Here is an 8,067-nt window from a genome sequence, read left to right on the forward strand (position 1 = left end):
TCTCATTTAAATAGGCAGGGTTTTTATCAAAGAAACAATTACTTAGACAAGATAGAAAAATACAATGGTTGCATTTCCTTGGAATTGTAGCGCTATGACACTCGTCTGTTTTATAGTTGTTGCCTGAAGTGTCCCAGTGTGCTGCTTGGTACTGTGGCCTTTTACAAGCTGTGCCACCTGACAGCATTAGTCTTGGAATGAGACAGTCGGCCAGATGGCATTCTTGGATCTCCATTAGGATGATTGTCTGGCACAGACATGAATTCCCTGTCAAAACAAATATTTTTTTCCTTCTAGGTATTTGTGTGCTAAACCAAGATGCTAAATTCTGTCTCACATGAAAGTGTTTTGATCCTTGAATGCTACAAAAAACCAAAAGTATTTTCCCTTAGTTATATTTCACAGGGTTTTCTTTTACATGTATTAATGGAGCAGACAGAAAGTCCTAACAGGTATACAGTCTGTATTCTTTGTGGGAATAACTTGGTAGATGAGTATTTTAGGATAGATGATGTATAATGTAAAAAACTTTAATGTCTGCCACTTCAAGTGTAGCTGAGAAAAGTAGAATAAGATGGCCTAGGCTATAAAGAGTAAGTATCAGGGCTTTAAATATGCATCTAAAGAAAAACCTTAAGTAGCTTTACAACTCAGATGAATTCTTACTTTGTTTTTTCATTCCTACTGTGAAGTTTGGGGTGAACCTCGCTTTAAATTTCCCTGCAGGAGGAGTGTGAAGGCGGGGAAAAATATGCTTTCACTCTATAACTTTTTTAAGAAGGCAGGTGCCAGATGAGTTTATGAGGACTTCTGTATTCCCCCAGTGACCGTTCTGGGTTTAGCTACTATGAATAAATTCAGAGGTTCTTTTCCAGTAGTGTGAACTTCTATGTGTCTTACTTAGTGCTCAAGGCAAACAGAAGGGTTGTTCATTTTTTCAGATTAAAGTAGAGAAGGATGCCCTGGTAACTTTAGCAGTGAGGAGGAGGATGGGTTTTATATTTCAAAATGTTACAGTACATTACGATGTTAGGGCTGAAAATAAAGTAAAGATCACTGCAGTAACTGTTTTGGGGTTAGCAGCATAATTGGTTGTAAATTCAAAACCCTCTGCATTTTCAGTCCCGTTAAGATGTATGCTGCAGTCAGTCACTATTTCTGATCTAGTGGAATATTGCAGGTATTGCTTGTAAGACACTAGAGGTCTGCAGCACTCCTCCACTCTTTTTGGGGGTGTGTGATTGTAATGGTGTCCTCTTAAGTTTCTACCTGGTGTAGCCTGTTCCTGCTGGTACTTCTGTAGGTCACATGTTCAAGCTTCAGCGTATTGTTTAAACTATCTAAGAGGCTGCTTTCCTCTTCCCCTATCCCATTCAAGATGTATACATCTGGCCTTATCCTCTAGCTTTCTTAAGTGTAGAGGAATAATATGTTGCCAAATGGTACTTTTTTTTTCCCCCTAGAGCAAACTAAACCAAATGTTTTTCCTTTTCATTTTGTCAGGGTTCCTTTCATGTGCAATGAATGACAGTTCAAGGAATTCCTAAACTTTTCAAGTCTTCCTAGAACAACTTAGGACTGCAATGATCCGTTAATAGAGATAACTACCTGTTTCCTGGGGAAAGAAGTATTGCTTAGCCTAAAATAATTTTGCCTGTAGCAGTTTGTAAGGTCATACATACATAGCTGAGGTGTGTAACCTTGTAGTTCCTACCATAAGCTAGCTTTAAACTGAATGTACAAAGTGGTTAAATGGTTGAAACAGCGTTAGTGGCTTGTGGGTGTTGTAACAAGCAAGATGAATGATGCCTTCTTAAAACATGCAAAGGGTATCCTACATGCATATGGTGGAGTAATCTTTTAGGAATATGCTTGTGGTTAGAATGGGCACACACTTCCACCTCTGGCTTTTGGGATGATACTAAGGCAGGTAATAGAATATGCATTGTGGAGGCTGTTTACTAAGGCTTTGACATACCTTTGATAAAGTATCTTCCTTTCTCTTTCTCTTAGATGTGCACTAGGGTGGAACTATCTGAAGGTAGTATGTTCAGTAACTGAGAGAAAGTTATTTAAATGGGGAGGAAATCCTCTACAGACTTGTCAGGATTTGTAGGGCAATACCCCATGATGCTGAGAGCTGCCCTGTGATATGCAAGTGGGTTAAAAAAGTCTGCTACAGATGTTTTCCCTGTAGCCATTAGAGGGCTCTAGCATTCAGTGCTAGGTAAAAAGATCATACTTTAGCTAAGATGTCAGAGCAGTTAAGGGGAAAATATAATTGGTCAAGGTATGTCTATGTAGCACATAGATAAAACCTTAGACTGTGAATAAGATTTCCCTTTTGCTGAAGTTGTCTGTTCAATGCCTTTGAGCAAACATGGAGCGTTAATTTGCTCGCTATATCAGAGTATTTAAAAAGAAAAAGCAGCAAGTCTTTATTAGACTTTATACTTGTGCCGATAAGCTACCTGTGCAGATAAGTTACCAGTACAGCACCAAATATTGGAATTCTAATTGAAGTTGCTTGCTTAGTATGTGGATTCCACTTCCACTGGAGTAGAGATCTTTCTACTTTCATTTGCTGAATCTCTTCAAAGGAAAAATGTTGCACCAAGAGGTCTTATATTTAAGACACTTCCTGTAAATGCTGGTCTCTAATTTTTGACAGGGAAATAAATCTGTGAGGTCTCTGTTATATTTGAATGTTACAATAGCTTTCATAAGAACTTGTTATTGTGCTTATCTCACTGTTGAGTGGTTATTCCCTGACTTAAGAGACAGCCAGACTTGGAAATTGTTTTCTTAGGTAGCTTCATTAATTAGAAGTGCAATACTGTTAACTTTTAAAAACAGATTTTTTTTCAAAGTAAGAGAAAAAGAATGAGTGGGGCTTGAGAAATTACATTTTAGTGCTGTAATACTTGTTAGTAAATTATGTAGTCTGGGCTGATTAGCTTTGTTTTGCCATGGTTTCTGTGGACTTCGTAAGGTCCACAGCACCGAAAAATGTGAGGCTCCTGGAAGATGAGGTGCTGCTGTGCTGTGTGACATTCACACTAACTTTCTAACACAGTGCTTTCTAACACTGGGGCAGTACTAAAATTGTCTGCTGCAGCAAAATAAACCTGAATATGGATTTTTGACTTTTCTTGCTACATATAACTTGAGTCTTATCTGTTCAACTTCTAATAAGCCTTTTAGGCAGTTGGTTCACGTGGGGAATGTCTGCAAGAGATTTGAAAGATTCAGGAGGCTCAAGCTCAGGAGTCAAGTGAATTGAAATAGAAGATAATCCTGGAGCTGGCACCTTGGCAAATCCTTGTGTGTCCAAGAAAATTTACTCAGAAACCTAGAAAGTGAAGGACTGCTACAGGAACATTTATGTCTCGGGAAGTGTCTGGAGAATTGTTTCCTTGAGCTTGGGGCAATGGACATGACAGGCAGGCACATCTGCATTTGAAAGGTTCCTTATTTGCGTTTATTCAAATAATTAAACAGGTCCTAAGCTCAGGCCAGCAGGTAACTGCAAGCAGAACTCCTTCAACCAAGTGAAGTTTGGTTACAAAGTGAGCAGTAGACATAATCATTTTTGAAAAAAGCTGAGCTTTAAAACTGTTCTTTAAAATGGCATTCTCAAATGAGACTGAAATATTTTTATATGGTAAGCCTTGACTTCTGTCTCTTGTAGACTCTTCGATCCATTTTTGAAAAACAACGCCTCAATATAGTATAGCCCAATATGGTGATTGAGCTGGGGCAGTTGAGGGTGTATTAATTCCTGCAGGCTAAAGATCCATGAGGATTTCACAATTTTTATTGTATTTCTTATTCACATTACGCTTTGTAATATTTCAGTGTGATCAGTGTGGGTAGATATTTAAGATTTTTGACTAACGTCTGTTTTATAACTCTTAAGGTCCTATTTCTGTATGTTAATCTTTACACTGTGGTGGACCCAGCTGTGCAGTCCATCTTCTACATAGAATTGTACCAGTTGCCATGGCAGCACATAGCTACCTACTGGTGACAAAATAATAGGCATGTGATTTCTTTGATAACTGTCACAATGTAATTTAGTCACTAGCCAGCAGGTGGGGCATTAAGCTAACAAAAACCTACCAAATATCCTAATGTAAAAAAAATCTTTCTGTAACTGAACACTACGCTGTCCTTGGCAATAAAAGCAGTCCATTGCAGGATGTAGAAATTCTTATTGTAGGCTAATTAACTTCTGCATTAAAAGTACAGCTGTAAGAAATGCTACGACACTTTGTAGCTTTCCAAAAGTGATGTTACAGTGCACAATGGATTTGGCAGAAAGGTAGGGTTTGTTAGCAGGTTTGACACTGGTTCTGAGTCTGTCAGGACAGAGCTGGGCACTCCTTAGGGAAGCAGGACAGGGAGGTTTAAACCACTGATATTCCATAGCTGAAAAAATTCCTGTCAGCTTAGTCATAACACTTTTCAGTTCTCCTCTTCGTTTCTTCGGTTCTTAAAAGTGAAATCCTTATATGAACTTGACTATTTCAAAGCTATAAATCAGAAAAAGGTTTGGTCCTGCTTTTGGATAAATCTTTTATTCTACAATGCAAATAATTTGATAAATACAAAATATTAAAGAGAAAAGCTTGTAGTGGTACTTAAATCTCAGCATATTCTCAGTGTGCTCATTTAGCTGCTATCTTCCTTTTTTCTCAGAGATAGGGTTGAGACCAGCAAAACGATGGTCTGCTTCTTTAAAGGGGATGGATACTCCTGCATCTCTCTTTTCTTGTAAATGGAACACAGTAATTGGCAGTGGATGGGAACTCTGCAGTGTTGTTTACTTTTCCTACCAGTGCTTAGTGTTACCTGCTGTTTTCAGTATTTCCTATGACCAGATCCTCCTAGGCTGGATGGAGAAGGGGAAGGCAGTTATCTAGCAGAAATTGCAGATGATTCAATTTTCAGTTGCTGTGTCTGCCTCCCCATGGGATTTATGAGCCCTCAGAAATGTTCGCTTTCTCTGGTGACATTTTCCAATATAAATTATACTATATGACAGGATATCATGAAGCCAACAGTGAACAGACTGAAAAAAAAAGTTAGGATTCACTTACATATTTGCTTGTCTTGTTATTATAGACAGACCACTGAAGAAGCGAAATAAAGTATTGCTTTACTGAGTTCCTGTATTAGGTGGTGACCTTTAAACAATACTAGTTAAGAACAACTTTACCTTCCTCGATCGAAGTTTGTCTGGTTTGGTATTGTAGGTCATTATTGGAAAACTGTCGAAATGGAAAAGCACAAAAGCAAGAAAAGGGATTCTAAAGAACATGCTCTGCTTCTAGCAGCTTGTGCCTCAGGATTTCTGAGCTAGAGGTTGTCTTTGATCCATCCTTTTGGTATATATTGAACAGAGTAGAAAGGCAGGCTCTCCAGAGTATTTTGCTGCAATGTCATAGAATGCAGTTATAAATAAAAAGAATTTTATTTGCTGTAAGAGTCCTGTATGTTTTCATCCTTGCCTTTTTGAACTCTGTTATTTAGGTTAAAGCATTACCATCCATCAACTTGGAACAAAGCAGTTACTTAACTATGAAGCAAACTTCTGCATAGTAACTGCATAGGCCATTAGAATTCTTCAACAGATTTTCTGCCATAGTTGATGTTCTGAAAACGATTAAATTTCTATATGAAAAAACCCAAATGCTGTGATAGAACTGCCTAAAAAAACCCAAAAGAGGCAATAGTAGATAACACTCAAGTACTTACACCCAGAGTTCTCCAGAAGTACTCTGCACTTCTGAATATGGTAGTTTCAGGTGCTGTATACATGTTGCCTAACCAGCCAGAGGTCTTGTATGCAGAACCAAAAGCAGCTCCTGAGGCTGTGGGCTGTGTCCAAGCAAGGTAAACTGGGCCAAGTTCTGTGATAAAGTACTGTCTGAATGAGATTCTTGTAACAGACATAGAGGGACATAAATAGCTTATAATGACTGGTGGCGTCAGGTAGCTTTCAGACCCTGGTCACATATTCTCTTGCAGCTAGTAGAGTGGTCTCTTATTCCAAGTGCTGAGGGGCCTGTGTTTTGGCAGCAGATGTATTCTCTCACAATCACAGGATTTACTTATGTGGGTAAAAAGAAAACTTGAGATGAAGTCCAACTATAAACCTAGCACTGCCAAGCAACCACTAAACTCTGTCCTTAAGTACCACATCTGCATGTCTTTAACACCTCCGAGGATGGTGACCACCAGTTCCCTGAGCACCATCTTCCAATGCTTGACAAACCGTTCAGTGGTTGTTTCCTAACATACAATGTAAATCTCCGCTGGGGCAACTTGAGGCCATTTCCTCTTGTTCTAATCTCTTCTTGCTTGGGAGAAGAGACCAGCCACCCACCTTGCTACAGCCTCCTTTTGGGTAGTTGTAGCAACTGACAAGGTCTCCCCTCAGCCTCCTTTTCTCCAGGCTGAACAGCCCCAGCTCCCTCAGGTGCTCCTCATATGATTTGTTTTCCAGACCCTTCACCAGCTTTGTTGCCCTCCTCTGGATGTGCTCTAGCACCTCAGTGTCTTTCTTGTAGTGAGGGGCCCAAAACTGAACATTGTGATGGAGGTGTGGCCTCACCAGTGCAGAGTACAGGGGGATGATTGCTTCCTTAGTCCAGCTCACCATGACATTTTTGATACAAGCCAAGATGCTGTTGGCCGACTTGGGCACACTGCTGGCTCATGTTCAGCCAGCTGTCAATCAATATCTCTGCCTTTTTCTGACAGGCAGCTTTCCAGCCCCTTCCCCAAGCCTGCTGCATGGGTTGTGACCGAAGTATAGGACCAGATACTTAGCCTTGTTGAAGTGCATATGGTTAGCCTCAGCTTATTGAGGCATCCTGTCCAGATCCTGCTGCAGAGCCTTTCTGGAATTATGCAGATCAGTCCTCCTGCCCAATTTGGTGGTGTCTGGAAACTTGCTGAGGGAGCACTCCATACCCTCATCCAGATCATTGATGGAGGTTAGACAACTGGTCCCAATGCTGAACCCTGGAGAACGCTGCTCGTGACTGGCCACTAGTTGGAGCTAACTTTATTCACCACAAGACTTCAGGCCTGGCCACTCAGAGGGTGTGTAGTGTGCAGCTTCAGAAACTATAAAATTGATGTTTTGTGTGTGTTGCCTCATGTATGTACCAGCTAAAGATGAAACAATTGTATTGCAGTACTGTTAATTATTTTAGAAAGCAGGAATCTTGAACCTTATTGAAGACAGAATTCTGTCTTAGTTTAAGCATAGGAGTGCTAAAGGGCATTGTTGGCTGAAATATCTGTGGGTTAGAACGTGGGAAATGATCTCTGTCTTGCCTTATTCAAGAGCAAAGTTAATTTTACTTTGGTCTGGGCTAGATAACACGGAGTTAAGTTTCCTAACAGGTCAAAGAGACTAAAGTTTAAGTTTGAAAACTTGATTTTAGGAATCTTATTACCTGCTCTTTCATCCTGTGTGGGGCACTTCATACCTAGTGATAAAGAGAAGGTGGAGGTAGGAAGAAAAATGGAGTTGCTGTGACTAGTCACAAATGCCACCAGTGTTTTCTTTATTTGTTACCTGTGACAACAAGGATATGCTTAAATATACATATTTAACTATAAGGTCAAGGATGAAAATTAATGTTTTTATTTTTCAAATACTGTTCTGCAAGTGCATTGCATTACAGAATAAAGACTTGCAGCAGGTTTTTAACCTTTCTAGAAAACTAGAAGTGCAGAAAGTACCAGCTTTTCTGTTACAGTCAGTCAACTAAAATCCTTGTTTACTAGTAAAAGCGTACAGATAATATGAGCTTGTTCGATGTTTTATTATGTCTGTAGGAAATGCTAATAAGTATGGAGTCCACATCTACCTTGTTCTAATACAAATCATTTTGTTGATTTGTTATGTGGTTAAACAGCTTCTTTTCAACACTGTTGGCTTTCTGTCTGTGGTGTCACAGATCATAAAGTTTTGCATGCTGAAACCAATTTCATAATGAAACTGCCAACATCAGTATGGTTTTATAGTTTTCAAAATCTGCATTTGAT

This window comes from Cuculus canorus, chromosome 2 (genome assembly GCF_017976375.1).
Source record: "Cuculus canorus isolate bCucCan1 chromosome 2, bCucCan1.pri, whole genome shotgun sequence".
Classification (NCBI taxonomy): domain Eukaryota; kingdom Metazoa; phylum Chordata; class Aves; order Cuculiformes; family Cuculidae; genus Cuculus; species Cuculus canorus.